The 17,855-nt window shown below is 37.2% G+C and overlaps 1 pseudogene; it reads right to left on the reverse strand.

The window, feature by feature from the left end:
• Positions 1-402: 402 nt before the first annotated feature.
• LOC148574204 (uncharacterized) lies at positions 403-2,075 on the reverse strand (annotated as a pseudogene).
• Positions 2,076-17,855: the final 15,780 nt, after the last annotated feature.

Here is a 17,855-nt window from a genome sequence, read left to right on the forward strand (position 1 = left end):
AATTTCTGCAAATCCAACTCCCAATTCCCTTTACAATTCAAGCCATTTACATTTCTTGCACTTTAAGATTCTGCAATTTACATTTCTTGCGTTCTAAGTTTCTGCCATTTAATTTCTTGCTCTTTAAGATTTAGCACTTTAAATTCCAGTTCTCTTTAATTTCATGCAATTCACCCATTTCCTTTACTTTCTATGCAATTTAAATTCTGCAAATCACAAATCTCTCAACCAAATCTTGATTCGCTTGACTAAATCAACCACTAAACTAAAATTGCTCAATCCTTCAATCCCTGTGGGATCGACCTCACTCCCGTGAGTTATTATTACTTGATGCAACCCGGTGCACTTGCCGGTTAGATTTGGGTATTTTGGAGAAATTCATTTTTCCGCGAAAATATCCCATCAGATATCCAAAAGAGTTCCAATTATACTGTCAAGTATGTTCTTCTCTATGTGCATAACATCTAAGTTGTGACGCAGTGGGTTCTTGTGCCAGTAAGGCAATTCAAAGAAAATTGATCTTTTTTTCCAATTCCATGGGAAACTATTTGATGTACTTTGCTTCTTCCCGAAAACATTCTCAACATTTTGTAGCATCTCAAAAATTTCAGTTCCTTCTATAACAGGTGGAGGGGGTCTTAATTCTTGCTTTCCATTAAAAGACCTTGTATTGGTTCTCCATGGATGATCCATGGGTAAAAAGACACGATGGTCCATATAAACTGTCTTCCGACTATGTTTTAGTTGTAGAGAAGAGGTATTTTTGTTGCAACAAGGGAAAGCCAATTTTCCCTTTGTACTCCACCCAGACAACATAGCATACGCAGGAAAATCATTGATTGTCCACAAAAGAGCTGCCCGCATTTGAAAGGTCTTATTCTTTGATGCATCATAAGTTTCCACCCCTATTTCCCACAACAACTTCAAGTCTTCTATCAATGGTTGTATATACACGTCAATATCTTTGCCAGGTGATTGTGGCCGAGGAATAAGCAAAGAAAGCATACTATATTCAGGTTCCATGCACATCCACGGGGCAAGTTGTATACCATTAACATTACGGGCCACGTGCTCCATGAAATATTCATGCTACGAAATGGGTTGAACCCATCACTTGACAAGCCTAGTCTAATATTGCGTGATTCTTTTGCAAAATCTTCATTCATTTCATCAAAGTTCTTCCATGCCAGGCCATCAGCAGGATGCTTTAACGTCCCATCTTTAACGCGCTCATCATCATGCCACCTCAGACTAGCTGCCATTTTTTAGCACATAAATAATCTCTGAAGTCTTGAAATTATAGGAAAGTATCTCAGAGTCTTTGCAGGAATAGGACGACCTTTCTTGTGAAGTTGGTTCTCGCTATTATCACTAGAATTTTTAGTATATCGAGATGTTCCACACACACGACATTGTGTTTCATCCTTTAGTTCTTTCCTATACAGGAGGCAATCATTAGGACAAGCATCCATTTTTTTATAATCCAGACCTAAATCTCTTATCATAGCCTTCGTCTTATAGAAAGATAGAGGTATGTTAATTTCAGGCATTGCCTCTTTCAATAGCTCAAGAAGGGAAGTGAAGGAGGCATTGCTCCAACCGTGCAAACACTTTAACAAGTACAGGCGGATGGTAAAAGATAATGTAGAAAATTTCTTGCAGCCCGGGTATAACTCTTGACTTGCCCCATCTATTAAATTATAAAACTTTTTAGCCTCTTCATTTGGACCTACAGTAACACCCTCATCATGATCTCCAAATGCATCATTAAGCAGTCCTTCGATGTCATCGCGTGCACCTTCATCATCCGTGTCATCATCAACCACCATCGGGATTGTCCATTCCCCGTGATTAATCCATGTTCTATATCCCTTAACAAATCCGTCGGCTACTAAATGGTCAAATACCACATCTCTTCTATACCACTCAATGTTACAACACCTCTTACAAGGACATTGAATTTGTTGTCCATCCGGTTCTCTCTCAGAGTATGCAAACTCTAAGAAACTAATAACACCATTGATATACTCTTCGCTATACCTCGGTAAATCCATCCAATCCTTCGGCATATCACAAAACCTAATCGATAATTATTAATTTTTTTTGGAGGAAAATTTATAAGGGGTCGCAAAGTGAAGATAACAAGAGTAGAAGAGGAAGGGTGTTATGAAATATAAGGGGCATGGGCTATGAAAAGGACTTTCATAGCCTTGTAGTTAGGTTAGGAACTAGTTCCTAGTCTTAGAAGTAATTCTCTAAACATTTTACTAGAAACTCGCTGAAGCAAAACAAATTAAGGAAAACAAAGAATTTATAGTACATAAATAATAAGTTAAATTGCAACTTCATAACTAATAAAGCAATCAAAGTGGAGCTACACATGAATTAATAGCATAATAATAAAGAGAAAAGAAAAAGTATGCATTGTACCTTGCCATGACACGATTAATATTTTGACAAAATCTACTTGGGAGCTTCAACCAAAAACTTCAATATGTTTGTTACCAAGTAAAATTATAAGAGATTAGACTATAATCATATTTAGTCTTGATATATTTTCATAAATTCTAAACTGATATAATTAAAATGAAAGGGAAAAAAAATATAAAAACTCAATTCAGGTCGGTAACTTATTTGGAAAATAAAAGCAATTTGATAACAGCCCAAAATTCAAATCCAAAGCATGAGTAACTGAGTAACTAAAAATAAAAGGAAGCAATCTTGCTTCTCAAAACTCAATTCAGGTCAATAGAAGTGAAACGATTTAATGGTAAGTCATGAGCTAATCAAAATATTATCCTGGTAAGTAGTAAGCCATGAACTTGGCAGCCATTCATGCAAACCACATGGGTCATCCATGCGCCTCTTTGGGCCTTGTCAATGGTCACATTATATATAGAAATCTGTCAATTTTGGTGGATGTGAATATGGGAATGCTTGATATTGATATTGCAGTTAGGAAAATCCCTTTTCAAGCAGCAAAATAATAATAAAAATGTATTTCACTATTGTCTTAAGGCCCTTTTTATTTTAAAAACAACAGATTTTTTGCCAGTCCTACATATAATGGAGTATTACTATTTTATACGTGGAGTATGCAGAATTGAACAATATAATATAAGAAGAAAAATATTATCATAAATCTCAATAAGTCACGGATTTGAAGTTGTTGGGGAGCAGAGCCTGTGATATAATATAACCTTGGAAGTTCTAACTTTAAAAAATAAAAGTAAAGTTATGAAAATAGATGGAGGTGGGCAGAGTGAGACAGTGAGTGATGTGAATTATTATCAAGTGATAGAGTATGATGATAACGTGAAGACTCATATTTTAACACATTATTACCATTACCTTAATAAATGCTACCAAGATTTTTCCTACATGTGTTGCTCTGCTCTGTTACTACTTACTACTATTATGTTTTCTAATCAAAGTTGTTCTCAAAAGTAATAAACAAACAAAACTACCACTTAAAAGGGACCAAAATTCATGAGATTTCTCTGAGGCGGCTTTTTTATTATTGATCTGTGCCACTGATGCCCTTAAAACAAGGCAAGCTAGTACTTATCCCTAACAATATCAATATCTATGATTTCAGTTTAGACTCCACTGCTCACTGCTACGCTTCAATTTTCTTATTAAGGAGTATATGCAGTTTGCTTGGAATATTGAACAATCTCAATCAAACTAAAAACTATTTTCGTATCTTATCTATATAGTAAGTTGATGTTATGATACTGAGAAGAAAACCAATTGCAGAGGAAATAAGTGGGTGCTTTATCTGTGAGGGTCCACCTTCAGGGATAAGAGCCCATAGTTCTCATTAGTTGAGGTGTCCTTTCCCTAACTTCTTGATTTATATAGTACAACATTATAAATCAAATCAAATCAAAGTGCTCTACAATATAAAACGCACTACAACATTATATTTCCCCAGAAAACACTACAAATCAATTAAATTACGAAACTCAAATTTCATTTTTATGACAATAGATCTCTAAAAAATCACAATTTCCTTTTAATTAGTTAAAAGTTTTCATGTCTTTTAGAACTAGATTTGCCTTTTAAGTGCCTCTACGGCTCTAACTTCAAACTTTCCTAAAAGCTAACACAGCTAACTCGACTACTTTGACATATCAAAATCTATTATATATAAAATCTATTTCCCAATATTGACACTGCTCTACACACAGGATTTTAACTATTCAAGTTTAAAAAAGTGCAAATTGATTTGAATTGGAGAAATCAGAGGGAAAAAATAAAAAGGAAGTGCTGGAATGTAATTGAGCTTGTATATTCCTAATAGAACAAGTAATTGTGGATGGAAAGGGAAGCATCTTCATCAATCATCATATACAACAAAGCTTTTCACTCAAAATCCATTCATAATTGACAATAATAACTGAACCAAAAGGTTTAGTGTGACTACTTAAGGGGAAAAAAAATTAAAAGTATGCAAGAAGAGAACGAAAAAAAATTCCCCAACCCAAACTCATACTTACTATAACATCATCCAAGTCTGTCACATCCTTAATCTAATATCAGATACTATATAATGTCTCATATCAAATTTCAGAAACAGCTCACCAATCAAAAACCATTTACCAAAAGTAAAATTTTTCTACCGGATATAATCAAAATGGCAAAATCCACTGGTAGATTCATTTCATGTTCAACAGGGTATGACAACAAATAATATAAATATTTTGTTTACATTTATTAGTAAATATTATATACTTAAAAGAAATTGGGATCCAATTGAAATTCTGACTAATAAGAATTATTATAATGTATATTCAGTTAAGAACTTAGGAACTAAAATCGTAAAAATAATGTGAAGTTGTTCTTCTGTTATACTGAAAGATAATGTATATGAACAAGGAATTAAAATGAAAGTTGGCTTACAAACTATACATCACTCACCTGTGTAAATGGAATGAAACCCCAATCCCTAATTCACGAGTTCTCCTGCGCCGCAATAATCCCAAATTCACGAGTTCTGCTGCGCCGTAACAATAACAGAATGAAACCCGCAAATTATGAGTTCTCCTGCACCGCAATATTAACATGCATATTCATCAATTCACGAATTTACAGGTTTTTGTACCAAACCCCGAAATAGCAACCCGAAAATCAGAACCCTACCCTCTCAGATTTTAGAAACCAAATGAAGGTGAATACATACCTTTCTTGATGATGGTGATCGAATAAAGAGAAGCTTTCAGTCAAGCGCAGAGTTGATCTTCCTGATGTCAGCGCGCAGCGAAGAGAACCGGCGATGAAGATGAGTGGCGGCGTGGTGAGTGGTGAGAGGTGAGTGATGAAGATGAGTGAGTGGTGGAGATGGTGACGCTGTGAGCGGTGACGCCGTGAGCGGTGACGCCGTGAGCGGTGACGTCGTGAGTGGTCTTCTCTGATTTGGGGGTGAGGATGAAGGGAATCGTAGCTAGGTATCGCGAGTGATGTTTTCAGTGGCCAAGTTATTTTTTGTTATTTGCCTAAGTGTCTGTACGCGTGCGTGCAGTGTATATTTGGTGAAAGGTGAAAAAAATTTACTAAGTGTTGACACATTTGACTTGAAATACATTAGGCAACACTTTTAAAATATACCTGAAACATGACAAATAGGCTACACTTTAAAAGTGTTCTCTTTGGTGTAAAAAGTGAACCCATAACTCTTAAGTTAAGGCTACGCTTTATAAGTGATCTTTATAGTATCTAAGGCATCACTTTTCAAGTGATGTCACAAATGTGTTTCCTATTCTCCTGCAAAAAGGAAACACGGAGAAAAGCATAGCCTATTTCTATAATAGGCTATGCTTTTCAAATGTAGCTTAAAAAAAGTGTGGCTGAATGGGTGTTTTTCTTGTAGTGCCTTTGCATGCACCGAGGACGGTGCAATCTTCAAGTGTGGGGAGGTCGTCCGACCGATCTCCATGGGTAACAATTTCTTTTTCAACACCAAAGTTAGCTAGATGTTGCATTGCATGATAGGTTGCATGTTAGTTAGAATTTTTATATATTTTATCACTTCTTTTTATGCAAGGACTACTTGGTTATGGTGATGATTTCTTTTCCAAGAAATTGTTTTAGGGCACCCTACCAATTTGAAAAATTTTTGTTGAACTTGCTTGAAAGAATTTATTTTAATTTGGATCATGTTTTTGAGCTAAGAACACAAGCTTGTGAGATTTGAGCCTAATTGTGTGGTTACATCTTATAACCAATTTTCCTTCTTGTGTGCATTATTCTCTTTCTATAATTGCAATCTTTTATTTGTTTGATTCTCTATATCCATTATTTTGTGTATTCATGCATTTATATGATTGGGGCCATCATTTCATTTAGCTAACTTATCCAAATAGCCTACCTTTTATCTTCTATTGTTAGCCAATTTGAGCCTACGCTTAACCCACTTGTTCTTAATTTAGCACATTACAAGCCTTAAAGCGGAAAACAATAAATATCCTTATTTGGATCTTTGATTAGCTTAGGTTAGAGTGTGTGTATTATTCAAGTGTGGAATCTTGGGACATTGGGGGAATAAAAGGGTAGTTTTGTATTTTTATTGAAATTATTGGGAATTGGGTACATGCTCATGTATTGATAAAAGGTATAGGCCTTATGCATTGATGTTCTTGTATATAGTTTGAAAGAAAAAAAATGATGAATGAGAAAAATAAAAGAAAAAGGAAAGAAAAAAAATAGAATAAGAAAGAAACAAAGAAAAAAGAAAGAAATAAAAGGGGACAAAATGCTCCAAAGTAAAGTTCAATAAGAATCAATGCATAAGTGTTGTGAAATGAAAAGGAATGCATGAGTATGTGAAAAAGTGAATGGGTAGTTAGGTTAGCTTTGAAATTGTATAGGATGTCATAGGTTAGGTGGGAAGTCTAAGCTTATCAAAGATTCAAATTTCAAGCTCACTTGACCAAATATGCATCCTTACCTTGACCCTAGCCCCATTACAACCTAAAGAAGAGACCTCATGATACTTGTATGCGTGCATGAAATATATGTTGATTGTTAGAAGAAAAATAAATCTTAGAAAGCATGATTAGGGGAGAATTGAGAGAATCAACCCTACACACTTGAGCGACTAGAGTGCAAACACTTCCGGTGAGGGTTCGATGCTCGATTCCTTGATTCCCGGCTTTCATAAGTATTCTTCTTGCAAGTCTACTTGAACTTCATTTTTATACTTGAATTGGTAGGATTCATGAGTCATCATAGGACCTTAGCCCTACTTGTGCATGTATGTCTTGGAGATTGATTTATTTTTAACCAAGTAGGTAGAATCATTTTGCATTTAGTTGCATTCATAGAGATAGATGCATTTAGGTTATTTACATTGAATAAATATTGATATCCTTTACTTTCTCTTGGTTTAAGCATGAGGACATGCTTTGTTTAAGTGTGGGGAGGTTGATAAACCCCATATTTAGGGTTTATCTTGTGTTGAATTTAGAGGGTTTTGTCAACCTTTCTCCCATTTATCCAATGAAATAGCATGGTTTTGTAAATTCTCCTTTAATTGGGCTTAAGAGTGAAAACATGCTTTTTAGGTCCTTAATTGTTTAATCTTGATTTACCTTTGATTCCATTAGATGCCTTGATATGTTTGTTAAGTGATTTCAGATTTAGGAGGCAAATATTGGATCAAGGTAATGAAGGAAAAACATGTAAAAATGGAGAACTCATGAAGAAATGAAGGAATCGCAAAAGCTGTCAAGCCGACCTCTTCGCACTTAAACAACCATAACTTGAGCTACAGAGATCCAAATGATGCGGTTTCAGTTGCGTTGGAAAGCTAACATCCGGGGCTTCGAAATGATATAAGATTTGCCATAGTTGCATTCGTGCATAGGGGGGCGCATGCGCATGGTGCGCGGATGCGTCGATGGTGGCACATGCTTCACTTAATGCAACCCGTGGCCAGCGATTTTAGAAGCCTTGTGGGCCCAATCCAACTCATTTCTGATGCTATTTAAACCAAGGATTGAAGGGGAATCAATATACTTTTACATACTTTAGATACTTTCACACATTAGTTTAGTTTAATTTAATTTTTGGAGGGAAAGTTAGTTTTAGAGAGAGAAGCTCTCACTTCTCTCTAGGATTAGGAATTAGGATTAGGATTAGTTCTTAGATCTAGGTTCCAATTCATGCATTCTCGTACTTTTGATTCTCAATTCTTGTTGTTACATTCATCTTCCTCTATTCTTTTTTTGTAATCTCTTCTATTTTGTTTCTATGCTTTATTGTAGATCTACTTTTGCTCCTTCTATTTTTTTTTCAATTCAATTAGAGGTAATTCATAATAATTGTGTTCCTTTTGATTGTTGTTGTTAAATCATTGCCATAATTGTTGTTAGATTATATTTTTGTTGTCAATTTACTTTGCTTTCCTTTTATGCCTTCCAAGTGTTTGATAAAATGCTTGGTTGGATTTTAGTGTAGATTTTGTTCCTCTTGGCTAGGGTAGAGTAATTAGTGACACTTGAGTTATCTAATTCCCTTGTTGATTGATAATTAGAAGTTGCTAATTGGTTTGGATACCACTAAAGCTAGTCTTTCCCTTGGGAGTTGGCTAGGACTTGTGGAATCAAGTTGATTCATCCACTTGACTTTCCTCCATAGTTAGAGGTTAACTAAGTAGTAGCAATGGATAATTGTGGTCACAATTGAGGAGGATAACTAGGATAGGACTTCTATTTCTCACAACCTTGCCAAGAGTTTTCTAGTTGCTAGTTTATTTCCATTGCCATTTACCTTTCATGTCTAAAACCTCAAAACCCCAAACATAGCCTCATAACAAATAACAAGACACTCTATTGCAATTCTAAGGGAGAACGACCCGAGGTTCAATACTTCAGTTTAGAGATTTTAGGGGTTTGTACTAGTGACAAACAAATTTTTGTATGAAAGGACTATTGTTGGTTTAGAAACTATATTGCAACGAGCTTTCATTTGTGAAATTCTAAACCACACAAAAGTCCAATCATCAGGACACCCTTTGTGTTGGTTGTCCACTTGGTTCCAAGGATGCATATGTCCTTCGGAACTTGGTCCAAGCGCTTATCTGATCTCACCATTCTCTTACTGAAGGAGTCCGGGTCATCTTGTAGTTGCTGCAGCTTGAAGATCTCTCTTGTTTTGTTAGGGTAGAAGTAAATAGCTTTCCCTCTAACCATGGTTCGAAAGGTGTAAAAGGCGGTTCCAGTCCTTCTCTGCCTATCTGTTTGCCACACATTTGAGTAGAATTCCTGAACCATGTTTCTTCCCACCTTTGTCTCAGGATTAGCTAGGATTTCCCAGCCCCTTTTTCAAATTTGCTCTTGGATCTCCGGATATTCGTCTTCTTTCAGATCGAATTTAACTTCCGAGATCACTGATCTTAGACCTATTATTTAGTAGTAATGGTCTGCATGTTCTTTTGTTAAGAACTTCTCTTGATTCCAAAGTGGTTTTAGATTATTCTCTTTCTTGCCTTTTGAAGTGGTTTATTTTCTCTTGGGGGCCATGATCTTAATGAGTCTTGGCTTGGTGATCACGGAATAATACACCAAACTTAGAGGTTTGCTTGTCCTCAAGCAAAAGAAAGGACAGGGGAGGAATAGAAGGTGAGCCAAATTCGAATAGTGGAGGAGAGGGGGAGGCCGAGTGTGAATTTATAAGGGAGGGGGTGGGTTTGAAAATTTTGAAAAAGATATGATAGAAGATATGATTTGTGAAAGATAAATATGATATGAAAAATATGAAATTTCAAAATTGAAAAGATATGATGGATTTGAAAAAGATAAATCTGAATTTAAAAAGATAATAGGATAAGTTGAAAAGATATGAGAAGAAATAAAAAAGATAGATGAGTTTTGAAAAAGATTTGAAAAAAAATTGAAGAAGATTTGAAAAAGATTTTTAGGATTAGAAAAAATTTAATTTTTATTTGTTATATATTTTTTTTTTTGAATTTGAAATTGAAATATGATAATTTGTAACATGTTTGTGCAAGAAATTATGGATGAAATCATGAAAATTTGAAAAAAAATTGAGTTGGAAACAAAACTTCCTCTCCTCCACAATCCTGGCGTTAAACACCCAATTGTTGCTTGTTTTAGGCGTTTAACGCCCAGCTGATGCTTCTTTTGGGCGTTTAACGCCCAGCTGTTTCTTCTGGCTGGTGTTAAATGCCAGAAATCCTTTGTCACTGGGCATTTTTCTAAACGCCCAGGATGCTGCAATTCTGGTGTTTAACGCCCAGAAAGGTATCTTTACTGGCGTTAAACGCCCATAATACCCTTACTGGCATTTTTGTGCCAGCGAGCTCCTTTTCTATGCTTTATGCTCTGAATTCTTCTGTAACTCTGTGAACTCCTGCAATTGTTAATTAATCTTAAAGATAATTTACATCAAACTCATATAATTATTATTTGCATAATAAATAAACATTACTAATGGCTGGGTTGCCTCCCAGCAAGCGCTTCTTTATTGTCTTTAGCTGGACCTTGCTAAGCTTTTAATCTAGTCTCAACTTTCAGCATTCTTGCTCAAAATTGCCTTCAAGATAATGCTTGACTCTCTGTCCATTAACAATGAACTTCTTATTAGAATCAATGTCTTGAAGCTCAACATAGCCATATGGTGACACACTTGTAATCACATATGGTCCTTTCCACCGGGAATTCAGTTTCCCGGGAAATAATCTGAGCCTAGAGTTAAACAGCAGAACCTTTTGTCCTGGTTCAAAGACTCTGGATGACAGTTTCTTATCATGCCACCTTTTTGCTTTCTCTTTGTATATCTTAGCATTTTCGAAAGCATTGAGTCTGAATTCCACTAGCTCATTCAGCTGGAGCAATCTTTTCTCTCCAGTTAATTTGGCATCAAAGTTTAGGAATCTGGTGGCCCAGTAAGCCTTATGCTCCAGTTCCATGGGCAAATGACAGGCCTTACCATACACAAGCTGGTATGGAGAGGTCCCTATAGGAGTCTTGAATGCTATTCTGTATGCCCACAGAGCCTCATCCAAGCTTCTTGCCCAATCCCTTCTACGGATACTTACAGTCCGTTCCAGGATTCTTTTTAATTCTCTATTAGAGACTTCAGTCTGCCTATTTATCTGTGGATGATATGGAGTTGCTACTTTGTGGCTAATTCCATATCGGACCATAGCAGAGTAAAGCTGTTTATTGCAGAAGTGAGTGCCCCCATCACTAATTAGTGCTCTAGGGACACCAAACATGCTGAGGATATATTTCTGGAGGAACTTCATCACTATCTTAGTATCATTAGTGGGTGTTGCAATGGCCTCTACCCATTTGGATACATAGTCGACTGCCACCAGAATATAAGTGTTTGAGTATGATGGTGGGAAAGGTCCCATGAAGTCAATACCCCATACGTCAAATAACTCAATTTCTAAGATCCCTTGCTGAGGCATGGCATAACCATGAGGTAGATTACCAGCTCTCTGGCAGCTATCACAGTTACGCACAAACTCTCGGGAGTCTTTATAGAGAGTAAGCCAGTAGAAGCCACATTGGAGGACTTTTGTGGCTGTACGCTCACCTCCGAAATGTCCTCCATATTGTGATCCATGACAATGCCATAGGATCTTCTGTGCTTCTTCTCTAGGCACACACCTACATATTATTCCGTCTGCACATCTCTTAAAGAGATATGGTTCATCCCACAAGTAGTACTTTGCATCAGTAATTAATTTTTTTGTTTGTTGCCTGCTGTACTCCTTGGGTATGAATCTTGCAGCTTTATAGTTTGCAATGTCTGCAAACCATGGTGTTTCCTGAATGGCAAACAATTGCTCATCCGGAAAGGTTTCAGAGATCTCAATAGAGGGAAAGGACACCCCTTCTACTGGTTCTATCCGGGACAGATGATCAGCCACTTGGTTCCCTTTTCTGTCCCTTATTTCTATATCAAACTCTTGCAGAAGCAACACCCGTCGTATGAGCCTGGGTTTTGAATCCTGCTTTGTGAGTAGATATTTAAGAGCAGCATGGTCAGTGTACACAATCACTTTTGATCCTACTAAGTATGATCTAAACTTGTCAATGGCATAAACCACTGTAAGCAATTCTTTTTCTGTGGTTGTGTAATTTTTCTGGGCATCATTTAAAACACGGCTAGCATAATAAATGACATGCAGAAGCTTGTTATGCCTCTGTCCCAATACTGCACGAATGGCATGGTCACTGGCATCACACATTAGTTCGAATGGTAATGTCCAGTCTGGTGCAGAAATAACTGGTGCTGTGACCAGCTTAGCTTTCAGAGTTTCAAACACCTGCAGACACTCTGTGTCAAACACAAATGGCGTGTCAACAGCTAGCAGATTGCTCAGAGGTTTTGCAATTTTTGAAAAATCCTTTATAAACCTCCTATAGAATCCTGCATGCCCCATAAAGCTTCTGATTGCCTTAAAATTGGCAGGTGGTGGTAATTTTTCAATTACGTCAACTTTAACTTGATCCACCTCTATTCCCTTGTTTTAAATTTTATGCCCAAGGACAATCCCTTCAGTCACCATAAAGTGACATTTTTCCCAATTTAAATCTAGGTTGGTCTCTTGGCATCTTTTCAGAACAAGTGCTAAATGGTTAAGGCAGGAGCTGAATGAGTCTCCAAATACTGAAAAGTCATCCATGAAGACTTCCAGAAATTTCTCTACCATATCACGGAGAGCATGCACCTCTGAAAGGTTGCAGGTACATTGCACAAACCAAAAGGCATCCTTCTGTAGGCAAACACTCTAGAAGGACATGTGAATGCAGTTTTCTCTTAGTCCTGAGGATCTACTGCAATTTGGTTATAACCTGAATAGCCATCCAAAAAGCAGTAATATTCATGACCCGCTAGTCTCTCTAGCATCTGGTCTATGAATGGTAAAGGAAAGTGATCCTTCCTGGTGGCTGTATTGAGCCTTCTGTAATCAATACACATACGCCATCCTATAACTTTTCTTGTAGGAACCAGTTCATTCTTTTCATTATGAACCACTGTCATGCCTCCCTTCTTGGGGACAACTTGGACAGGGCTCACCCAGGGGCTATCAAAAATAGGATAAATGATCCCAACCTCTAGTAACTTAGTGACCTCCTTCTGCACCACCTCTTTCATGGCTGAATTGAGCCGCCTCTGTGGTTGAACCACTGGCTTAGCATCATCCTCCAATAGGATCTTGTGCATACATCTAGCTGGGCTTATGCCCTTAAGGTCACTTATGGACCACTAAAGAGCTGTCTGGTGTGTCCTTAGCACTTGAAGTAGTGCTTTCTCTTCCTGTGGATTTAAAGCAAAGCTTATGATCACTGGAAAAGTGTCACCTTCTCCCAGAAATGCATATTTCAGGGATGGTGGTAGTGGTTTGAGCTCGGGTTTAGGAGGTTTCTCCTCTTCCTAAGGAATTTTCAGAGGCTCTTTTATTTCCTCTGATTCCTCCATATCAGGCTGAACATCTTTAAAGATGTCTTCTAGCTCTGATTCGAGACTCTCAGCCATGTTGATCTCCTCTATCAGGGAGTCAATAATATCAACATGTATGCAGTCTTTTGATGTTTCTGGATACTTCATTGCCTCAACAGCATTCAGCCTGAACTCGTCCTCATTGACTCTCAAGGTCGCTTCCCCTTTTTGGACATCAATGAGGGTTCGTCCAGTTGCTAGGAAAGGTCTTCCTAGAATGAGAGTTGCACTCTTGTGCTCCTCCATTTCCAGCACTATAAAGTCAGTGGGAAAGGCAAATGGCCCAACCTTGACAATCATGTCCTTAATTATGCCTGATGGGTATTTAATAGAGCTATCAGCAAGTTGAAGACATATCCGGGTTGGTTTGACCTCTTCAGTCAAGCCAAGCTTTCTGATACTGGATGCAGGGATTAGATTGACACTTGTCCCAAGGTCACATAGAGCTGTCTTGGTACAAGTACCCTCTAATGTGCATGGTATCATAAAGCTTCCCGGATCCTTAAGCTTTTCTGGTAAGCTTGTCATAATGACTACACTGCATTCATCAGTGAGAAAAACTTTTTCTTGTTCTCTCCAATCCTTCTTATGACTTAAGATATCTTTCATGAACTTAGCATAAGAGGGTATTTGCTCAAGTGCCTCTGCAAACGGAATCTTTATTTCAAGAGTCCTGAGATAGTCTGCAAAGCGGGAAAATTGTTTATCCTGTTCCGCTTGGCGGAGTTTCTGAGGATAAGGCATTTTGGCTTTATATTATTCAACCTTAGTTGCTGTAGGTTTATTTCCTACAGAGGCAAGTTGAGAAGCCTTCTTGAGGGAGTTATTATCAGAACTTGCAGGTGTCTGATCCCTCACTGGCGTTTGAATGCCAGAACTGGACATGGATTAGGCGTTTAACGCCAAATTCCTAACCTTTTCTGGCGTTTGAATGCCAGAACTGGACATGGATTGGGCGTTTAACTCCAGTTTTTCACCCTTTTCTGGCATTTGAATGCCAGACTTATTCCTCTTTGGGCTCTTACTATCCTTAGAGGGATTTTGGGTAGTAGGTTGCTCATCCTCTGTCAGCTGTTCTTTTCTTGGCTTTCTGCTACTTTGAGTTGAGGTATTTAACGTTTTTCCACTTCTTAATCGAACTGCTTGGCACTCCTCTGTTATCTATTTTGATAACTGCTGTTTTGTCTGATTCAATTGTGATTCCATATCCTTGTTAGCAATTTTGGTTTCTTGTAGCATCTCCTTAAATTCTGCTAACTGCCTTGTTATAGAAGATAGTTGCTGATTGAGTTCAGCAACTTGTTCCTGAGGACTAAAGTCAGTTGATACTGCCTTAGGTTCTTCTTTCATGGAGGACTCATTACTTATGTACAGATGTTGATTTCTAGCAACTATATCAATAAGCTCTTGAGCCTCTTCAATAGTCTTTCTCATGTGTATAGATCCACCAGCTGAGTGGTCTAGAGATATCTGAGCTTTTTCTGTAAGCCCAGAGTAGAAGATGTCTAATTGCACCCACTCTGAAAATATTTCAGAGGGGCCTTTCCTTAGCATCCCTCTGTACCTCTCCCAGGTGTTATAAAGGGATTCATCATCCTCTTGTTTAAAGCCTTGGATGTCCAGACTTAGCTGTGTCATCCGTTTTGGAGGGAAATATTGATTCAGGAATTTGTCTGATAATTGTTTCCATGTTCTTATGCTTGCTATGTGTTGGTTATTTAACCACCTCTTAGCTTGATCTTTTACAGCAAACGGAAACAGTAACAGCCTGTATACATCCTGATATACCTCCTTGTCATGCACTGTGTCAGCAATTTGCAAGAACTGCGCCAGAAACTCAGTAGGTTCTTCCTGTGGAAGACCGGAATACTGGCAATTTTGCTGCACCATGACAATGAGCTGAGGATTTAGCTCAAAACTGCTTGCTTTGATGGGAGGTATACATATGCTACTCCTATATGCAGCAGTAATGGGGTTAGCATATGACCCCAGAGTCATTCTGGACTGTTCATTTCCATTTAGGTCCATGATGGATAAAATGAAATGGATATGAATTGCAAACAAAATATATTTTTGTTTTTATTTTATTTAAGTAGAAACAAACCGAATTATTAGGAATAAATAAAAATAATAAGATAAAATAAAATAATTAGAAATTAAAATATAAATTTCGAAAACTAAGAGAAAAATAAATTTGAAAACGAAAATAATTACTTAATTAAGAAGATTTGAAAAATTTTGGATATGATTTTTGAAAAAGATTTTGAATTTTGAAATTTCAAAACTAAGATAAGATAGAATAGAAAGTTTTAAAATAAAAATCTGAATTTTTAAAGGAAAATTCGAAAATTAATTAAAATAAAGAGAAAAGATATTTTTGAATTTAATGAAGAAAGAGAAAAACAGTAAAAATGACACCAAACTTAAAATATGAAACTAAACTCAAACAGAAAAACTCAATTATTAGCTTATAAAAATTTTCGATAAAAATGAAAAAGAAAATAAGGATTCTGAAAAAAAAGTTTCAACCAAAAACAATAATAGAAGACGCAATTTTAGTGACTCTAAACAAAAAAGATAATTTTTTCCTAATCTAAGCAACAAAATAAACCGTCAGTTGTCCAAACTCGAACAATCCCCGGCAACGGTGCCAAAAACTTGTGCATGAATTGTATATCACACTTTTTGCAACTCGTACCACTAACCAGCAAGTGCACTGGGTCGTCCAAGTAATACCTTACGTGAGTAAGGGTCGATCCCATGGAGATTGTCGGCTTGAAGCAAGCTATGGTTATTTTGTAATTCTTAGTCAGGAAATTAATAATAAAAATGGTTAGGTTTATGAAAAGTAATTAACATAAAATAAATAATACTTGTTATGCAGTAATGGAGAACATATTGAGGTTTTGGAGATGCTCTGTCTTCTGAATCTCTGTTTCCTACTGTCTTCTTCTTCACGCATGCAGGTCTCCTTCCATGGCAAGCTGTATGTTGGTGGATCACCGTTGTCAATGGCTACCATCCATCCTCTCAGTGAAAATGGTCCAAATGCGCTGTCACCGCACAGCTAATCATCTGTCGGTTCTCACTCATGTTGGAATAGAATCCGTTGATTCTTTTGCGTCTGTCACTATGCCCAACACTCGCGAGTTTGAAGCTCGTCACAATCATCCCTTCCTAGATCCTACTCGGAATACCACAGACAAGGTTTAGACTTTCCGAATCTCAGGAATGGCCGCCAATAATTCTAGTCTATACCACAAAGACTCTGATCATGAACCAGGAGGCTAAGAGATACACACTCAAGCTAGTGCAGATAGAACGGAGGTGATTGTCAGGCACGCGTTCCTAGGTGAAAATGATGATGAGTGTCACGAATCATCACATTCATCAGGGTGAAGTGCGAGTGAATATCTTAGAATAGAAACAAGCGTGATTGAATGAAAAACAGTAGTACTTGCATTAATTCATCGAAACACAGTAGAGCTCCTCACCCCCAACCATGGGGTTTAGAGACTCATGCCGTCAGAAATATAATGTAAAGTGTAAAAATGTCATGAGGTACATAGTAAGTCTCTAAAAGTAGTTTTTATACTAAGCTAGTGACCTAGGTTTACAGAAAATGAGTAAACTAAGATAGATAGTGCAGAAATCCACTTCTAGGGCCCACTTGGTGTGTGTTTAGGCTGAGCATTGAGCTTCACACGTGTAGAGGCTTCTCTTGGAGTTAAACGCCAGGTCGCAGCCTATTTGTGGCGTTTAACTCTGGTTTGTAACCTGTTTTTGGCATTTAACTTCAGAATAGGGCAGGAAGTTGGCGTTTAATTGGCAGTTTGTGTCATCAAAACTCAAGCAAAGTATGAATTATTATATATTTCTGGAAAGCTCTGAATGTCTAATTTCCAACGCAATTAAGAGCGCGCCAATTGGGTTTCTGTAGCTCCAAAAAATGCATTTCGAGTGCAGGGAGGTCAGAATCCAACAGCATCTGCAGTCCTTTTTCAGCCTCTGAATCAAATTTTTGCTCAGGTCCCTCAATTTCAGCCAGAAAATACCTGAAATCATAGAAAAATACACAAACTCATAGTAAAGTCCAGAAATGTGATTTTTGCATAAAAACTAATAAAAATATACTAAAAAGTAGCTAAATCCTACTAAAAACCATATGAAAATACCCCCAAAAAGCGTATAAAATATCCGCTCATCAATTATCTTGTAGTTGAGGCAGCTTGAAGACCTCTCTTATTTTGTCCAGGTGCAAGTAAATCATCTTCCCTCTGACCATGGTTCGAAAGGTATAGAAGGTGGTTCCGGTCATTCTCTGCTTATCTGTTTGCCACAGATTTGAGTAGAATTCCTGAACCATGTTTCTA

This window comes from Arachis ipaensis, chromosome B2 (genome assembly GCF_059453495.1).
Source record: "Arachis ipaensis isolate K30076 ecotype BB chromosome B2, ASM5945349v1, whole genome shotgun sequence".
Taxonomy (NCBI): Eukaryota; Viridiplantae; Streptophyta; class Magnoliopsida; order Fabales; family Fabaceae; genus Arachis; species Arachis ipaensis.